At 42.3% G+C, this 20773-nt stretch overlaps 1 protein-coding gene across 2 annotated transcripts in view; it reads left to right on the forward strand.

Annotated features, from left to right (window-relative positions):
• Positions 1-20773, forward strand: part of LOC140735460 (prosaposin-like) — a 112717-nt gene that overhangs the window by 26287 nt on the left and 65657 nt on the right. The window contains exons 2-3 of one of the 2 annotated variants that reach the window (XM_073060577.1): positions 1742-1822; positions 8587-8697. The exons of the other annotated variant lie outside the window; for it this stretch is intronic. The gene's annotated coding sequence lies outside the window, so the exon portion shown is untranslated. The remainder of the gene's footprint in view (positions 1-1741; positions 1823-8586; positions 8698-20773) is intronic. 2 annotated transcript variants of the gene reach the window in all.

The raw sequence follows: 20773 nt of genomic DNA on the forward strand, positions 1-20773 counted from the left end.
ATTGTTAGGCAGCATGGTCTAGGCCCAGAGCCTTTTGCTGCAGTGGTACCTGGGTCCTAATGTGAGGTATGATCTGCTGGCCCAGGTAGACTGGAAAGACAGGGTGTCAGAATTGGAGGGAGAGCCAATTTTGCTCATTCTTCTGCGATGTTCACTCCTCTCTCCATGGCGCTGAGGATATGAGACTGCCCTGGCTGCTGTGTTTCATGAAGATTTGTCCCGCTAATATGATGAACTGAGACTGAGGCTTTGGGCCTAGTCCGGGCTGCTCCATGGATTTGGATCTAAGGACTCAACTTGATTCGAAATGTTCTTGCTCGCTCCTATTGTTTGCATGAATTGTTTTTTTTTTCCTTTCTCTATGCATCGGGTGTTGGTCTTTTTTTTAAATTGGGTTATTTCAGGTATTTTGCTTTGTGGCTGTTTGTAAGCAGACAAATCTCGAGGTTGTATAATTTTTACATTCTTTGATAATAAATGTACTTTGAAATTTCTTTATAGGAAGGATGTGGACCTTTGGAGAGCGGAGAGGGTGCAGAAAGGATTTACCAGGATGATGCCTGGACTAAAGGAAATGTCATATGAGGATAGGTTGGGTGAGCTAGGGTTTTTCTCTTTGGAGTGAAGGAGGATGAGAGGTGACTTGATAGAGGTGTGGAAGATGGTGAGAGGCACACATCAAGTGGATTGCAAGAGACTTTTTCCTAGGGTGTAAATAGCTAATACAAGGAGGCATAATTTTAAGCAGATTAGAGGAAAATATAGGAGAGGTAACATCTATATTTTTTTACACAGAGAGTGGTGAGTGCATGGAATGCTCTGCCAGAAGTACTGGTAGTGGCAAGTACATTAGGGGCATTTAAGAAACTCAGGTAAGGAGCCATTTGGGATGTCAGAGCAGATGCGGGTTCGGAGATGCAGACCTGGCTGCAGAGCATTTTACTGCCTGCTACTCCAAGGCATCGAAGTTGGTGCGCAAAGGTGGCATGCGGTATAACGGTAGGAGATTGTCTCGGATATTTCACTCTCCATTCGACAATGATAATGTAGGCTGCCACAGCCTTTTGCCCTTGTCTGGTGGTGTGACAGGCGACATGGGAGCTGTGCAGCCTCCATGTAGTGAGGACTAAGCCTCAATGCTCAGGCTTGCCTGCTGCTGCTGGACCAGGTGAGAAGACGCGCGAGTGTTGCAGTGTGGCATCCGAGCTTGGCTGGGGACTGGCCTCTCCCGTTAGTGCCATTCTCCTGTGTTCGAGCAATGGAGTAACAGGCTGGACTCCGTGCGTTTGTGGACTACTGGGAGACTGTACCATCAGAGTCTTGGACTATCTATATTTTCTTAAATGAATATGCTTTTTTGCTTGCTATTTTGTGTGTGTTTGCACCTTGGCCTCAGAGGAACGTTGTCTCATTCAGCTGTATCTATGTTTGTTTGAATGATAACTAGAGATGATTTGATTTGATTTTGATTAGGAACTCTAGATAGGCACATGAATGATAAGAAAATGAAGATTATGTAGGAGGTAAAGGTTAGATTGATCTTAGAGTAGGTTAAAAGATCGGCTCAACAACGTGGGCTGAAGTGTTCTATGTAATACTTCCCCATGCTCATCTGTAACTGTCTCATTTTGCTTTCTGGTGGTTGCTGTACACTGTACTGATGGTAAGAACAATGTACAACAGAATTTGTTACGTCTGCCTAGATGGAACTGATTTTCTTTGTTTGCTTTGGTCTTCTCAGTGTGAAAACTTTGTTCAATCTTACAAAAAAGAGCTTAGCAAATTGCTTCAAAAGTCCCAGGAGGAAAAGGACATTTGTTGGGTAAGTTTAAATTATATCTTTCAGGTATTCTTCACGTTTGCAGAGAGGGATATTTAGTAATTACTGTTCAGATTTTTTTTATGGAAATGTTTAGTTGAAATAACGACTGCTTGCATTCACCATTATGAATCGTGAGACTGGAAGGTGATAATATGGAGGGAGCACAGGGGTCTTTGCTGCATGACAGGTTATGTGAGCTGCTGATTCTGTCTGCTGTGGCTCACACTAATTTGGGCTGTTTAAAATATCGCAGATAGTTAATGTTATTATTCCAAGAGGAAGTTCCCCCCTTATTTTACAAAATGCCTTTGGAATTACAAATGGGCATGATTGATCCATTTGGAAAGCTAAAAAATCTGCAGATACTGGATCTCTGCACAACTGCAAAACATTAGAAAAGCTCAGCAGAAGGAGAGGTAATATCTGGGGTCAGTGACCTTTTCTCAGAAATGGGTAACTATTGTGGCTGAAGTTGGAGAGAACAAAGAACTACTGTAATAGTGGGGGCCAAGTGAGTCATGCAAGTAGTTAATGGGCTAAAGGCTTTTGATTAATTGGGTGGAATGAGTGGGGGGGGGGGCACGTGAAGTAACAATGCTGGAACCATTTGTAGAGAACAGCTGCTGTTGAAATTCTTCGTTCCTAGTTTCACAGTGTTCATTTCACTCTTCCCTTTCATGATTTCAGTCAGGGACCAGTATCGAAATGACTTTATTTCTTACATCCTTCACATACATAAGGAGTAAAAATCTTTACATTACATCTCCATCTAAATGTGCAATCATAGTAATTTATAATAAATAGAACAGTCAATATAATATAGAGTTAATATAGAGAACACTCAAGTCAGTGTGAGTTCAGCAGTCTGATGGCCTGGTGGAAAAAGCTGTCCCAGATCTTCTCAATTGTGCCCCTGCAGAAAGTTCTTGGGATTTGGGAGCCAACACCAAACTTCCTAAACTGTCTGAGGTGTAAGAGGCGCTGTTGTTCCTTTTTCACCACACAGCTGGTGTGTACAGACCACGTGAGGTCCGAGGTGATGTGGATGCCGAGCAACTTGAAGCTGTTTACCTGCTCAACCCCAGATCCATTGATGTCAATAGGGGTTAGCCCATCTCCATTCCTCTTCTAATCCACAACCAGCTCCTTTGTTTTTGCGACATTGAAGGAGAGGTTGTTTTCTTGACACCACTGTGTCAAAAAGATGACTTCTTCCCTGTAGGCCACCTCGTTATTGTTTGAGATAGGGCCAATCAATGTAGTATCGTCGGCACATTAAAAAAAGCACAGATATCCACAAAAGTTCAAAGCATGTATAGTATACAACCTTGAGATTCATCTCCTTACAGGCAGCCAGACAACAAAGAAATCCATGAGAACCCATTTAAAAAAAAAGGACTGTCAAACACCCAATGTGCAGAAAAAAATCATGCAAACAATAAAAGTAAGCAAATAACATTCAGAACTGAATTTCATGAAGCGAGTCCAGAGCCACGAAGACGGTCGCGGCTTATCCAGGAGCCCATTAGTTGCAGGCCACTGCCTCAGTTCGGCACAGAGATGAGTAAGCTTCATAGAGCAGCGAGCTGAACACCAGCCCATAGGTTGCCTCACGCCCCAACACCCTCACCATTTCAATTCAGCCCGGCGCTAAAATTGGCCAAACTTCAGTCTTTCCTCACTCTTGAATCTGGTCCCAGTCACTTCAGTACACTCTCAGGCCCAGAGCATGCTGCCTTAAGTTGGCCCATACCTGACCTTTTCAATTCTGCCTGGCACTTAAATCGGTTAGACCTCAGCTTGTTCCTCATTCTCGGGCCAAGACCCTGCTGACTCAACTCTGCCTTGCCTTGGTTCTGCTTTTTCAAATCAGCTCCAAGTCCGTCCAGCAGCCAAGTATTGGCTCATTCCCTGCCTTTGGGCCTGGGTCCCCCTGTCTCAATTCAGCCCATACATGCCATGCTGCAACTGTCCAGCAGCTTCGAGAATTCAGTTCACACCTCAAAAATGCCCAGTTGTACAGGCAGTTCAAAAGCTCAGCTCTGAAACGTAAGTTATAAGCCATTGATTGCAGTGATCATTTGAGGAAAAAGTGTAGTTAATAATATAGTTAATAGTGTAGTTAATAAAATGTAGTTAATAGTTGTGTTTGATGTCAGCAAATTGTTGCTGTGCTTCACCAACGCCATCTCAAACTGGAACACGGCTACCTCGACTGCATCTCCTCCCATCTTGCTTCCCTCTGATGGCTTCGTTCACCTGTTCTTAACCAAGGAAACTTACCCACCCGTGCTTCCATATCCACAGCTTCCTTCCACTAGGGTCAACCACATCTGTTCCATTTCCTCCTTTTGTGCTTTTACACCCTCTCCCCTCCCCACACCAAAAATGGTTTCCCTGTCCACTTTGCAATGGTTTCCTGGTAATTTCCATTACCTCTGATGTCATGTTATCAAGAAACATCACCTTCCCATCCAGCATTCCAAAGGGATCATTCCTAACATAGTGGTTTATTCATCCACCTCCTGTCCTATTCACACCATTTTCCCTACAGCTGTAGGAAAAGTAACCCCTATCCATCTACTTCCTTCCTCACCAAAGGCCCCAGACATTCCAACCACAAGGGAGTGATTCCCGTTTCCTTCCCCCAGACTTTGCTCATTGGGTGCTCACATTGTGGTTTCCTGTATATTGAAGAAAGCAAAGACGAATTGGCTGACCACTTCAGAGAACACGTCTGTGAAGTCTGTAAGGACATCCTGAATTTCCGGCTGATTATTGCTTTAATTCTCCATCCTGCTCCAACTCTGAATTCTCTGACTTTGCCTTCATTTCTCCAATGAAACCCAACATAATCTTGGGGAAAAGAACCTTATTTTCCCATAGCTGTGCTACAGTCATCAGGGCTGAATATTGAATTCAACAATTTCAGGTCGCCAGCCAAAATAGTTTGTGTCAAGACTGGCCAGTTGTGATGAGGCTTCATCAAATATAACATTTAATTCAAATTTCAAAGTAAGTGTATTATCATTGTGCAAATGTTATCATGTACTCGCAAACACGAGAAGGGCTGCAAATGTTAAAAATTCAAAGCAACACACACAAAGTGCTGGAGGAACTCAGCAGGTCAGGCAGCACCTATGGAAAAGAATAAAGAGTCGATGTTTTGGACTGCGACCCTTCTGCAGGACTGAAGAAGGGTCTCAGCCCAAAACGTCAAATGTTTACTCTTTTCCATAGATGCTGAATTCCTCCAGCATTTTGTGTGTATTACCTTGATTCATTTTCTGACAGGCATTTACAGAAAAAAAAGACATAATCAAATTTTACAAAAAGCTATACATAAACAAAGGCCAGCTATAAACCAATAAGTAAAAGAAGATAAACTGTGCAAATAAAATTATAAAGTGCCCTTGGAAGTTATAGAATCAGTTAGGAGCAGTAGAGAATTTCTCACATTGATTTCAATGTTATGTCCAGATGGCCCATTATAGGAAGGATGTAGAAGCTTCAGAGAGGGTACAGAGATTTACCAAGACATTGCCCAGATTAGAGAGCAGGCCTTATGAGAATATGTTGAGCTAGCTAGGGATTTTCTCTTTGGAGAGGAGGATGAGAGGTGAAATGATAAGATGCATAGATTTAGTGGACAGCCAGACTTTCTGAGGTGGGGGGGGGGGGGGGTAGTTGGGAATAAGTTAATATAAAGGAATCAGAATCAGGATTATTACCAACAGCATGTGTCATGAAATTTGTTAACTTAGCAGCAGCTGTTCAATGCAATACATAATGTAGAAGAAGAAAAATAATAATAATAATTAAATAAGTAAATCAATTACAGTATACATATATTGAATAGATTAAAAATTGTGCAAAAACAGAAATAATATATATTTTTAAAATTAAGGTAGTGTTCATAGGTTCAATGTCCATTTAGGGATCGGATGGCAGAGGGGAAGAAGCTGTTCCTGAATCACTGAGTGTGTGCCTTCAGGCTTCTATCTCTCCTACCTGATGGTAACAGTGAGAAAAGGGCATGCCCTGGGTACTGGAAGACCTTAATAATGGACGCTGCCTTTCTGAGACACCGTTCCTTGAAGATGTCCTGGGTGCTTTGTTGGCTGGTACCCAAGATATAGCTGACTAAATTTACACCCCTCTGCAGCTTCTTTTGGTCCTGTGCAGTAGCCCCCCCCACCCCACCCCCCCCATACCAGACAGTGATGCAGCCAGTCAGAATGTTCTCCACGGTACATCTGTAGAAGTTTTTGAGTGTATTTGTTGACGTACTAAATCTCTTCAAACTTCTAATGAAGTATAGTCGCTGTCTTGCCTTCTTTATAACTGCATCGATATGTCGGGACCAGGTTAGATCCTCAGGAATCTTGACACCCAAGAACTTGAAACTGCTCACTCTCTCCACTTCTGATCCCTCTATGAGGACTGGTGTGTGTCCTTCATCTTACCCTTCCTGAAGTCCACAATCAGCTCTTTTGTCTTGCTGACGTTGAGTGCCAGGTTGTTGCTGTGGCACCACTCCACTAGTTGGCATATCTCACTCCTGTACACCCTCTCGTCACCACCTGAGATTCTACCAACAATGGGTGTATTTATATTATTATATTATTTATATAAATTCAGCAAATTTATAGATGGTATTTGAGCTATGCCTAGCCACACAGTCATGTGTATATAGAGAATAGAGCAGTGGGCTAAGCACACACCACAGGTTCTGTAACTTCTCAATCAGGATTGTGGGAATGATGGTATTAAATGCTGAGCTATAGTCAATGAACAGCACACTGACATAGGTAGTTGTGTTGTCCAGGTGGTCTAAAGCCGTGTGCAGAGCCATTGAGATTGCACCTGCCATTGACCTATTGTGGCAATAGGCAAATTGCAATGGGTCCAGGTCCTTGCTGAGGCAGGAGTTCAGTCTAGTCATAACCAACCTCTCAAAGTATTTCATCACTGTATATGTGAGTGCTACTGGGTGATAGTCATTAAGGCCGCTCACATTATTCTTCTTAAGCACTGGTATAATTGTTTCCTTTTGAAGCAAGTGGGAACTTCCGCCCAAAGCAGTGAGAGGTTTAACTTTAAGGTTTAAGGAGGAAAGTATAGGAGGTGAATTATTTTAACAATGTTGAGTGCATGGAACACGATGCCTGGGGTTCTGCTAGAAGCAGATACATTTGGGACATTTGGGATGATGGAAAAATTGAATGCTGTATGGGGAAGGAATGGTTAGATTGATTTTGTCATAAGTAAAAGGGTCAGCACAACATGATAAGCCGAAAGACCTGTACTGTTTTAAGTTCCAATGTTCCAAATCTTATTGTCCCAGCACCTACTTTTGTCTGCCATTCCCTTTATTTACCTCAGTTCACATCTACAAACAGGTGAGCGACAATCAACAAACTGTGTCCACAGTCATTCTGCTCTCTACCCTTTGTTCTCTCAATAGGTTCAATAGGTATATTTATGTCAGAGAAATGTATTCAATATACATCCTGAAATTCTTCTTCTTTGCAAACATCCATGAAAACAGAGGAGTTCCTCAAAGAATGAATGACTGTTAAATATTAGAACCCCAAAGGCCCCTGAGCCCAACACCGAGCACTCAAGCATGCAGCAAAGCATCAATAAAGACACAGACTTGCAGTACCCCAAAGACTACTCATTTGACTGGTAATTTGACATATCACAGGCTCTCTCTCCCTCTCTCTCTCTCCCTAATAAGGGAAAAAGACAGGCTCACCTTTCAGGCCATGTCCTTGAGACATCGAAAAGCAGCCAGTTCTGAGCCCTGAGAGCGGGTTCCATTCCCGCAGAGAACCAAAGTCAGAGAGTAACTCTGGGCCAGAGTCTTCAGAAGAACCTTGAAAAGGGAAAAGATTTATATCAAAGATATAAATGTTTCTGAAGATGCAAACAAATGAGTTTCCATTTAGCGCCATCTTGACTTCACTCCACTATTTTCCCAGTTGTTCTCTAATTAAATTACACTTGCTTCCAAACCTTTACTAGTTTCGGCGAAAAGTAATTTTAATCAACCTGAAGTGATACTTTTGCTTATTTCTTCAGCTGCTGAGTATTTCCAGCATGATCTTTTGGAGTTGTACAAACCCGTAATGGTTCAAAATAATTTTAACTAGTGTAATGTTACACATTTAGAACCATAGAACCATAGAATACTACAGCACAGGCCCTTCAGCCCTCCATGTTGTGCCGACCCATATAATCCTTTAAAAAAAGTACTAAACCCACACTACCCCATAACCCTCTATTTTTCTTTTATCCATGTGCCTGTCTAAGAGGCTTTTAAATACCCCTCACACAAAATGCTGGTGGAACACAGCAGGCCAGGCAGCATCTATAAGGAGAAGCACTGTTGACGTTTCGGGCCAAGACCCTTCGTCAGGACTAGGGTCTCAGCCCGAAACGTCGACAGTGCTTCTTCTTATAGATGCTGTCTGGCCTGCTGTGTTCCACCAGCATTTTGTGTGTGTTGTTGTTTGAATTTCCAGCATCTGCCGATTCCCTGCTCCTTAAATACCCCTAATGTTTTAGCCTCCACCACCATCCCTGGCAAGTCATTCCAGGCACTCACAACCCTCTGTGTAAAAAAAAACTTACCCCTGATGTCTCCCCTACACTTCCCTCCCTTAATTTTGTACATATGCCCTCTGGTGTTTGCTATTGGGGCCCTGGGAAACAGGTACTGACTATCCACCCTATCTATGCCTCTGATTTACTGATAGGAACTGGACCTCTGTGTAAGGAAACAGACTGTACGACTGTTTGGAGAGAATATGTGTTCTTGGGGACAAGCGTACTGGTGTAAGAACCGAGAAACAGCCACCAGTTGTTATGTAAGTAAACATCATTTTTTGATGTGATACAGGAATAGTGTTAGCAGCCAGAGATAAAAAAGAAGACAGTGGGTGACAAACAGATCTGATTGTTTATTTTTCCTCCTGGAGTATTGCACTGAACCAACAAAACTAGGAACTGAGAGCCTGCCTTTCAAACTGTGGTCACATCCAACTTAAAAGACCTTAATATAATTTATACCAATATCAGGGGGGCTGCACTAGAGCCACCATGACTACAACAGGAACAAGGTATTCTGCAACAGTTATTTAGTGATAAAATGCAGAGTACGCCCTTCCAGGCACCAGCCCCGCAACCCCACAATCCCAATTAACCCTAACCTAGTTACAGGACAATTTTTGAATGACCAATTAACCTACCTGCTATGTCTTTGGAATGTGGGAGGAAACCAGAGCAACTAGGGAAACCCCACATATTCCATGGGGAGGACATACAGAGACAGGACAGCTCGGGAAATGAACTTTGGAATGCATCGAGCTGTAATAGTGTCACGCTTACCACTATGCTATCGTGACATCAGATAGATAATGTATTATTTACTCTTTTCCAATGAAGCCCAATGCAATCTCAGGGAACAGAACCTCATTCTTCCACAAGTGTGTTACAGCTATCAGGAACGAAGGTCAAGGAACGACTGCGCAGGCGCATGGATGCCAGTGAGTTAGACCAGCAGGAGTGTTTAAAAGGAGATCATTATTTCTTCGGTGGTTTGATCGAGGAACGACTGTGAAAGCGTATCGATGTCAATGAATTAGACCAGCGGGAAGAGTTTTAAAATAAGACAGCTTTATAGAGCGGGAGACAAAGTAGAGGGAGTCAGAATAGGAGGGCTTTGGCTCAACGGGGCTTCAGCGATAACAGGTTGAGGCAAGGTAAGTTACTTGTGAAGAATAGGAATAGAAAGTATGTCTGTGAGGCCGGTGTTCTGTACTGGGATGTGTTCAGATGTGGGATGTCCGGGAGACTGCCAGCATCCTGGACGGCAAGATCTGTGCCAGGTGCGTCGAGCTGCAGCTCCTTAGGGACCGTGTTAGGGAACTGGAGATGCAGCTCCGTGACCTTCGTCTGGTCAGGGAAAGTGAGGAGGCGATAGGAGCTATAGGCAAGTAGTCACACCGGGGCCTTAGGAAACCGATAAGAGGGTAACAGTCAGGAGAGGGAAGGGCAAGAGTCAGATACTAGAGAGTATCCTGTGGCTGTCCCCCTTTACAATTAGTACTCCCGGACTTCCCACATCTGACCTGGGGGAAGCAGCAGTGGCTGAGACTCTGGCACAGAGTCTGGCCCTGTGGCTCAGACGGGTAGGGAAAGGAAGATTATGGCAGAAGTGATAGGGGACTCTATAGTTAGGGGGTCAGTCAGGCAATTCTGTGGACGCAGGAAAGAAACACGGAAGGTAGATTGCCTCCCAGGTGCCAAGGTCCAGGATGTTTCTGATCATGTCCACGATATCCTGAAGTGGGAAGGTGAACAGCCAGAAATCGTGGTACATATTGGTACCAACAACATAGGTAGGGAAAGGGAGGAGGTCCTGAAAACAGACTACAGGGAGTTAGGAAGGAAGTTGAGAAGCAGGACCTCAAAGGTAGTAATTTTGGGATTGTTGCCTGTGCCACGTGACAGTGAGTATAGGAATAGACTGAAGTGGAGGATAAATGCGTGGCTCAGGGATTGGAGAAGGGGGCAGGGATTCAGATTTTTTGATCATTGGAACCTCTTTTGGGGCAGGCGTGACCTGTACAGAAAGGACAGGTTGCACTTGAATCTGAGGGGGCTAATATCCTGGCAGGAAAGTTTGCTTAAGCTATTGGGGAGAGTTTAAACTAGAATCACTGGGGGGGTGGGAACAGAACTGAAGAGATGGAGGAAGGGACAGTTGGCTCACAAATAGAGAAAGCTTGTAGACAGTGTGAGAGGGAGGATAGGCAGGTGATAGAGAAGGGATTCGCTCAGACTGATGGTTTGAGATGTGTCTATTTTAATGCAAGGAGTATCATGGACAAAGCGGATGAGCTTAGAGCATGGATCAGTACTTGGAGCTGTGATGTTGTGGCCATTACAGAGACTTGGATGGCTCAGGGGCAGGAATGGCTACTTAGAGTTCAAGGCTTTAGATGTTTCAGAAAGGACAGGGAGGAAGGCAAAAGAGGTGAGGGCAGGGTATTGTTGATCAGAGATAGTGTTACGGTGGCAGAAAAGGAGGAAGTCATGGAAGGATTGTCTACCGAGTCTATGGGTGGAAGTTAGGAACAGGAAGGGGTCAATATCTGCACTGGGTGTTTTTTTATAGACCACCCAATAGTAACAGGGACATCAAGGAGCAGATAGGGAGACAGATTTTGGAAAGATGCAATAATAACCAGGTTGTCATGGTAGGGGATTTTAATTTCCCCAATATTGATTGGCATCTCCCTCGAGCAAGGGGTTTAGATGGGGTGAAGTTGTTAGGTGTGTTCAGGAAGGTTTTCTGACACAATACGTAGATAAGCCTACAAGAGGAGCGGTTGTACTTGATCTGGTATTGGGAAATGGACCTGGTCAGGTGTCAGGTGTCTCAGTGGGAGAGCATTTTGGAGATAGTGATCACAATTCTATCTCCTTTACCATAGCATTGGAGAGGGACAGGAACAGACAAGTTTAGTTGGAGTAAGGAAAAATATGAAGCTATTTGGCAGGAACTTGGAAACCTAAATTGGGAACAAATGTTCTCAGAGAAATGTATGGCAAAAATGTGGCAAATGTTCGGGGGATATTTGTGTGGTGTTCTGCATAGGTACATTCCAATGAGACTGGGAAAGGATGGTAAGGTACAGGAACCATGGTGTACAAAGGCTGTTGAAAATCTAGTCAAGAAGAAAAGCTTATGAAAGGTTCAAAAAAACTAGATAACGATATGAATCTAGAAGATTATAAGGCTAGCAGGAAGGAGTTTAAGAATGAAATTAGGAGGGCCAGAAGGGGCCATGAGAAGGCCTTGGCAGACAGGATTAAGGAAAACCCCAAGGCATACTACAAGTATGTGAAGAGCAAGAGGATAAGTTGTGAGAAAATAGGCCCAATCAAGTGTGACAGTGGAAAAGTGTGTATGGAGCCAGAGGAAATTGTGGAGGTACTTCATGAATATTTTGCTTCAGTATTCACTACAGAAAAGGATCTTGGTGATTGTAAGGATGACTTACAGTGGAATGAAAAGGTTGAGCTTATAGACATTAAGAAAGAGGATGTGCTGGAGCTTTTGGAAAGCATCAAGTTGGATAAGTCACTGGGATCCTTCCTTGGGTAGGGAAACTGAACCTGTATGTAATTCAAATGCAGTCTCACCAGAGATCTAAATAATTAGAGGAAGACATCTCTATACTTGTACTCTGACTTTTTTTTCGCTGTGGGCTAAAGTAAAATTTATCTTAATTACTCAGTATGCCTTCACGTTAATTTCTTGTGTTCTTTCACAAAAGAAAAGTTAGGAGGGGTAGTAGGACACTCCATTTCTCAAGCTGCCCCACTATTCACTATGATATATGCCCACCTCAACTCCTTTTCTCTGCCATTTCCTCGATCTTTCAGATACACCTTTCAGTTATCTCTCTACTTAAAAAACACATTGCCCTTCTTGTCACGCAGCATGCCATATGCAGCCAAAATGGTGACAAGACACAGTAGCATAGCAGTTAGCCTAACGCTACTACAGTGCCAGTGACCCAGATTCAATTTCACCACTGTCTACAAGGAGCTTGTACGTTCTCTCCATGACTGTGTGGGTTTACTCCAGGTGTTCTGGTTTCCCCACATTCCAAAGACCTGCTGGTTACTAGATTAATTGGGCGTATGGGTGCAATTGGACAGCATGGGCTCATTGGGCTGGAAGGGTCTGTTACCATGCCGTATCGCTAAATAAAATTAACAAACATAGAAACGTAGAAAACCTACAGCAGAATACAGGCCCTTCAGCCCACAATGCTGTGCTGAACATGTACTTACCGTAGATTCCGGATTTTAAGCCGCTACTTTTTTCCCACATTTTGAACAGCTTTGAACTTTGCGGCCTTTAAAACGGAGCGGCTAATACATGATTTTTTTTTCATGCCGCCTCATAAACATTTTGCCTCGTAACAGTAGACCAATAAAATTGATGAGTAGTTCACAGAGGTCCAATGAAATTGTACGATAAATCAAGCGCACTTTCACAATTAAATTATTGTAAATCAGTCATTTGTACTCACCCTCATCAACATGGAAAACACTCGAAGAAAAGCATTGTGCTGCCTTTATGGCAGTTATTTCGTTTATAATATTTTCGCTTAGTAATTCATTTTCTAGTTAAAGTTAGAAGAGTTTTAACTATATTTGTTTTCTGTACTACATCGCGGGATGCTATGACGTCACACCCGGTTTCGCCGCGTCTTGTGGGAAAAATGCCGTTTGCGATAAAACGGGACGGAGGGAGGGAGCGCTTTACGCGAGCGGCTTTGGATCTGAGCGAACGCTGCTTTTAAGTTAAAGGCGATCAATAACTTTTCCTGGTAGGCTGCAGTATATATATTTTTTACCAGTCGTTAGGAGATATTGGAATGTTGTTCAGTAAAGAAGTATACGCAACGTATATTTAAAAGTAGCCGCGTTACGGGCACGGTTCGAAAAAAAGCATTTGCAATATGTATTTGTTTTTGTTACCATATGGATTTAATTAAAAGTTAAAAAATCCTCACGTGTAATATCTTTCTGTGTAAATATCTCATATTACAACGTGGGACACCTGCGGCTGAAAATCCGGTGCGGCCTAAAATCCGGTGCGGCCTGTACAATTAAAAAATTGATTTTATTTCTAAAATTAGAGCCAGCGGCTTTTAATCAGGTGCGCTCTGTAGTCCGGAATCTACGGTAATTCAGAAATTACCTAGGGTTACCCATAACAGGTTATAATCAATCTAGAGGAACTTAACAAAAATGTAAGCAATTTTAAAGATCAGGTGCTTGTAAAATGAAAGAGTATTGTGAATTTGATAATACAAAAATATCTTATTTCTATTTGGATTTTTTTTTAGGCTTTTGCTTATTGTAAGAACCGCCGCTGGAAATTGAGCTAATTTCATATCACTGGTGGAAGGCAACAGAAATTGAATACTTAAAAAAATGCAAAGGCTCTTCCTTTAGTACCAGTTAAATGATGATTCTGCTTGTGTGTTTGCATGTTTCCTTTAAGCAATTTTATGTTGCTGTAGCTTGTGCATTCAATGCAATCTCTATTATTGTGAGATGTTACAGAGATGAGATTATTGGTAATCCTTTACTTCCATCTAATCAATATTGCCAGATGCTATATACGCAGAGTTTCAATGACAAATATTGATTAGGGGTTTTGATTTCATCAACTGTAGAAATTCAGCAGACTAAAGTGCTTTAAAATCATGTTCTGTTTCTTAAATAAGCTTTTAGAGTTGTGGTTCATTCTCGTACCCTTCAATATCTGGCTGCTGAACCTGCCTCAAGTAGTCAGTCATACAAGGCTCAATACTTCCCTGCTGTAGAAGGCATCATAAACAAATCAACTTGAGAACACAGCCTTTCCTACCCAAACAAAACATGATGCCATAGCAGATATATCAACACAGCCCTGTGGTCAGCCCCTCCATCATTTGAGGTTCCTATATGCAAACATTTTCCTCAAAGTGGAGTCCAGTGACCCAGAGGGACAAAATTGGTACTCTGGAAGATCACAATGGTAATCCATGTGTGGAGCCAAAACAGATGGAGGAGATCTTAAATGCATTTTTTGCATCTGTATTTACTCAGGAGATGAATACAGAGGCAAAGCAACATCAGCTTTATGGACCCTGTACAGATTACAGAGGAGGAGGTGTTTGCTACCCTGAGGCAAATCAGGGTAGATAAATCCCCAGCGCCTGACAAGATGCTCCTTCAGACCCTACGGGAGGCAATTGCGGAAATTGCCAGAGCCCTTGCAGAGATATTTTAAAAAGGAAACATGAGGAGAAACTTCTTCACTCAGAGGGTTGTGAGAGTGTGGAATGAGCTGCCAGTACAAGTGGTGCATGCAAGCTTAGTTTCAATGTTTAAGTGAGGTTTGGGTGGGTACATGGATAGTAGGGCTATGGAGGGCTTTGGTCCCAGTACAGGATGGAAGTAGGCAGTTTAAGTGGTTTCAGCATGGACTAGTTGGGCCAAAGGGCCTGTTTCTGTTCTGTACTTCTCTATGATTTGATGTCAAAACACAATATCATAGCAAAATGTCAACACAACCCAACAGTCAGCTTCTTCCTCATTTGACTTTCCTATAAGGAATCCATCTTCCCCACAATAGAATGCTGGCCAGTGACCCAGATTTAAACCTAAACCTCTGACCGTTTGGAGGTTACATGCTCCTGCTGTGACCATGTGGCTTTTGCCCAGGTGCTGTTGGTTTCCTTCCATATCCCACAGATGTTCAGGTTTGTAGGTTGAAGTCCCCAGTAAACTGACCCTAGGTAGAATCTGAGGAGAATAACAACAGGATTGTGTAGGGTTCATGCAAAGATGTACTCTATAGTTGAGACAGACTTGGGATGCCAATGGCCTGCTGCCTTGCTCTGTATGACTGTGCAACTCTGAACTATAAAACTATAAATTTAATTAGTTTTCCATTATCCAAAGTGCGCCAGGGTAAGGGTGTGCACAAAACAAACAGTTCCCTGAGGACCAAATCCTGATCAAATAAGATTGTCTATCACCACCATCCAGGCTTGTACATTTGTTAGACACAAAGTAAAAGCTATATCTGCAGAAAGCAAGGAATTGGAACTAGCAATAGAGAAGTAGATTTAATAATATATATAATAATGCCAAATGTTTTATATATTTAAAAAATAAGGCATTACTGGCTAAGGTTTGTTCAGTTATATCAACAACGCAGCATTCATACTGTCACCAATTGCTCAATGCTTAAACAATTCTGAAAATTTTATTTACCCTGGTTGACAGAAATGAGCTGAAAGGTAGGAAGCAGACAGGGAAATATTTCAGTGATATAATTTTTATAAAATAGAGCAAGAGTAAAAATTATTTCAACCAATCCAAAAAACACCCCAAATCCCCAGACCACCCTCCTTCAGTGTTCAGGACTGACCAAAGGTCTTACGCAGTTGAATCCACTCAAAAGTATTTTACAAAATTAAGACCTGGGAATCACACACTGACGTTTCCAGCCTGAAACAAGACATACAGCCAGTTTCTGCAACCTGGAATTGTTGTAAAACACAGTAAATTATCTCTCTTCTCAGCTCTGCAACATTTGAAACATCAGCCAGAATGCTTGAACAAAATAAGGCAAGGTCATAACAAAAATACAGTGAGATCTGCAACATCCTATGGGAATCATTGTCAGTGTTCCAGCAAACAGAACACAAGGACAAAAGTGAAGAGAACAGGAGGTGATTAGATCAGTTGGTGCCATTTCCAGGCAAATTAAATAATTGCTGCTGTTGCGTGGCACTCTGTCAAATGAGACTCATTCCATCAAAATAGTCATGGCAATACCGCCGGGTAGCAGGATCTGAGTTACTGTACTCCCTTCACAAGTCAGTATTGAACTTCTATTCTTTCCTTCAGACATGCAGCAGCGGAGGTGGGAAATCACTTTGCATCAATGACAAATCAGTTCAATCCATATCTGCCGAACACTAGGATATAGTCAGAGTTTGGTTTAGCTATTGCCAACAGCTTCCAGATCTGCTCATGTCAAGGCTACGATAATCATGTGTCAGCTGATTCTCCCTGTAATTTCTGTTTTTTTAATGTATCACACTGTGCTGCTGCCACAAAGCAACAAATTTCATGACATATGTCAGTGATAATAATTCTGATTCTGATCGTGAACTATGCACCTGAGCAGCAGCATCATGCTTTTCCACCCCAATGATTTGTTTGTTTTCAGGTTTATGAAAGGAACCAGGTAAATCATAAGACTATAAGAAATAGGATCTGAATCAGGCCAATTGGCCCATCGAATCTGCTGTGCCATTTCATCATGGCTGATCCATTTTTCCTCAGCCTCAATCTCCTGCCTTCCCCACTTACCCCTTCCTGCCCTGACTAATCAAGAATCTATCAACCTCTGCCTTAAATATACTTAAAAGACTTGGCCTCCATAGCTGACAGTGGCAACGAATTCCACAGATTCACTTCTCCCTGGCTAATGTAATTACTTTTCACCTCTGTTCTATTCCTTGTCCTCTGGTCCTAGGCTTTACCACCATAGGAAACACCCACTCCACATCCACTCTATCAAAGACTTTCAACATTCGATAGGTTTCAATGAGAACACTCCTCATTCTTCTGAGTTCCAGTGAATACTAGCCCAGAACCATCAAATACTTTTCATTGACAAGCCGTTTAATCCTGGAATCATTTTCATGAACCTCCTTGGAACCCCCTTCAGTTTCAGCACATCCTTTCTAAGAAATGGGGCCCAAAACTGTTCACAATACTCTAAGTGAGGCCTCACAGGTGCTTAAGAAAGACTTGACGTCATATCCTTGCTTTTATATTCTAGTCCTCTTGAAATGATGCTAACATTGCAATTGCCTTCCTCACCACAGACTCAACCTGCAAATTAACCTTTAAGGAATTCTGCAGAAGGGCCCCCAAGTCCCTTTGCGCCTCTGATTTTTGAACTTTCTCTCCACCTAGGAAATACTGTCCTTTCATTTCTTCTACCAAAGTTCATGACCATATATTTCCCGACACAATATTCCATCTGCCACTTCTTTGCCCATTTTTCTAATATGTCAAAGTCCTTCTTAGCCTCTCTACTTCCTCAAAACTACCTTCCCCTCCAACTAGTTTTGTATCATCTGCAAAGTTTACAACAAAGTCATCAATTCCATCATCCAAATCATTGACATATAACGTAAAATGAATCGGTCCACACACTAACTCCTGTGGAACATCACTAGTCAATAGCAGCAAACCAGAAAAGGCTCCCTTTATTTCAACTCTTTGCCTCCTGCCAATCAGCCACTGCTTTATCCATACTAGAATCTTCCCTGTAATTCTATGGGCTCTTATCTTGTTAAGCAGCCTTTTGTATGGTACCTTGTCAAAGGCCTGCTAAAAATCCAAGTACATATCAACCAATTCTCCTTTTGTCTATCCTGCTTGTTATTTTTTCAAAGAATTCCAACAGATTTTTCCAACAAGATTTTCCCTTGAGGAATCCATGCTGACTATGGTCTAATTTATCATGTGCCTCCAAGTACCCCAAAACCTCATCTTTAACAATCGACTCCAACATCTCCCAACCACTGAGGTCAGGCTAACTGGTCTATAACTTCCTTTCTTCTGCCTCTCTCTCTTGAAGGGTGGAGTGACATTTGCCATTTTCCAGTCTTCCAAAACAATTTCAGAATCTAGTGATTCTTGAAAAATCATTGCTAATGCCTCCACAATCTCTTCACCCACATCTTTGTGAACCCTGGGGTGTGCACCATCTGGTCCAGGTGACTTATCTACATTCAGACCTTTCAGTTTCCCAAGAACCTTCTCTCTAGCTTTTGTAACTACACACCCTTCATGCCCCCAATGCCTGGAACTTCCACTGTACTGCAAATGTCTTCCAGAGAAAAGACTGATGCAAAATACTTATTCAATTCATCTGCCATTTCCTTGTCCCCATTACTACCTCTTCAGCATCATTTTCCACCGGTCCAATATCCACTCCCACCTCTCTTTTACACTTTAAGTATCTGAGGAAACTTTTTGTATGCTCGATAATATTATTTGCTAGCTTACTTTCATTTTCCATCTTTATTTTCTTAATACCTTCTGTTGGTATTTAAAAGCTTCCTAGTCTTCTAACTTCCCACTAATGTTTATTCTATTCTATGTCCTCTCTTTGGCTTTTATGTTGGCTTTGATGTCCCTTGTTAGCCATGGTTGTGTCATCTTGCCTTTAGAATACTTTTTCCTCTTTGGGGTGTAATTATCCTGTGCCTTCCAAAATGTTTCCGGAAATTCCAGCTCTCTGGTGTCATCCCTGCCAGTGTTCTTTTCCAATCAATTCTGGCAACTCCTCTCTCATGCCTCTGTAATTTCCCTTACTCCACTATAATACTGATGCATCTGACTTTACCTTCTCCTTCTCAAGTTTCAGGGTGAATTCAATTATATTATTATCACTTGCCCCTAAGGACTCTTTTAATCTAATCTCTCTAATCAATTCTGGTTCACTGCACAACGCCCAATCCAGAATAACTGATCCTCTAGTGGGCCCAACCATGAGCTGCTCTAAAAAACCATCTCGGAGGCATTCTAGAAATTCCCCCACTTGGAATCCAGCACCAACCTGATTTTCCCGATCTCCCTGCATATTGAAATCGCCCATGACTATTGTAACATTGCCCTTTTGGCATGCAGTTTCTATCTCCCATTGTAATTTGTAGACCACATCCTTACTACTAATTGGGAGTCTGTATATAACTAGCATCAGAATATTTTTACCCCTGCAGTTCCTTAGCTCTATCCACAATGATTCAACACCTTCTGACCCCTGATCACCTCTTTCTAATGATATAATTTTATTTTTTCCAAATAGAGCCACGCCACCCTGTCTGCCTTCCTGGCTATCATTTCGATACAATGTGTGTCAATTTTCTTCACCTTTCACGTTGCAACTCATCCTGTTGACTGCAATTCTGCCCCTTCATCAGCCTCACCTTGCTCGGAGTCTGACTACACACTGCCTCTGTTTGTAAACCAACTACCTCATCTTCAGCACTATCACTCCAGTTCCAGTTGCACTGCCAAACGAGTTTAAATCCACTCAATCAACTGAAGTCAACCTGCCCACAAGGATATTGGTCCCCTTAAGTTCAGTCTCCCCGTTTGTATGGGTCATACCATGCCCAGATGAGATTCCAATTATACATAAATCTGAATGCACCAGTTCCTCACCCATGCATCCACCTGCCAAATCATCCAATTCTGACCCTCACTGGCAAAGGCAGCAATCCAGAGATTACTTCTTTAGAGGTCCTGTTTCTCAGCTTTCTGCCTAACTTCCTAAAATCTCTCTTCACTACCTCCTCACCACGTATGCCTATATCATTGCTAACAATATGTACCAACACTTCTGAATGCTCACCCTCACCCTTGAGAGAAATAATGGGAAGAAGCAATGCACACACATTGCTGGAGGAACTCAGCAGGCCAGGCAGCATTTATGGAAAAGAGTGAACAGTCAACATTTCAGGCCGAGACTCTTCTTCAGTCCTGAAGCCTCAAATAAAGTAATCATTTGTAGCAAGATGTCAATTACTTGTAAATCTTGCCGCTCGTACCCTGTACTTCCATGTACCCTGACAGGAGTGCACAAAAAGTTGGAAGCATTATAATCTGCAAGAAAGTTACTTATGTAAGCAAAAATTGCACATAGTATCATGTGTCAGGTCAAACAATTAACTGCAATATTTCCCAGTTTACATACTCAGACCAACCAGTACAGATCTTGAGGTAAGTAATATGCAAATAAAACTTGGACTGGAAATCACAAAAGAAACACATAAAAAAGTTATAACATATTATGAAGCTATTACTGTCATGTTCATTGATGATGAACCTCCCAACATAACCACACCTTCATAACCACGCACATCTCATTTCTTCAAAGACCCTCTATGACAGGAATTTCTGTAGCCAGAGGGTGGTGAATCTGTGGAATTAATTGTCACTGGTGGCTACAGAGGCCAAGTCATTGGGTATATTTTAAGCGGAGATGGATAGGTTCTTGATTTCCCTGTGCCAAAGGTTACAGGGAAAAAGCTTTCAGGTTTATGGATTATTGGGATCTCTTCCGAGAAAGGTCTGATCTGTACAAAAGGGATGGGCTACACCTGAACCAATATTCTTGTGGGCAGGTTTGCTAGAGCTGATAGGGAGGGTTTTAACCAATTTGACAAGGGGATGGGAACTGGAGTGATAGGGCTGAGGACAGAGATGTTAGTTTACAAGCAGAGGTTGTGTATAGTGAGACTGTCAGGAAGGACAGGCAGATGATAGAGCAAA

This window comes from Hemitrygon akajei, chromosome 1, assembly GCF_048418815.1.
Source record: "Hemitrygon akajei chromosome 1, sHemAka1.3, whole genome shotgun sequence".
NCBI classification, from domain to species: Eukaryota; Metazoa; Chordata; class Chondrichthyes; order Myliobatiformes; family Dasyatidae; genus Hemitrygon; species Hemitrygon akajei.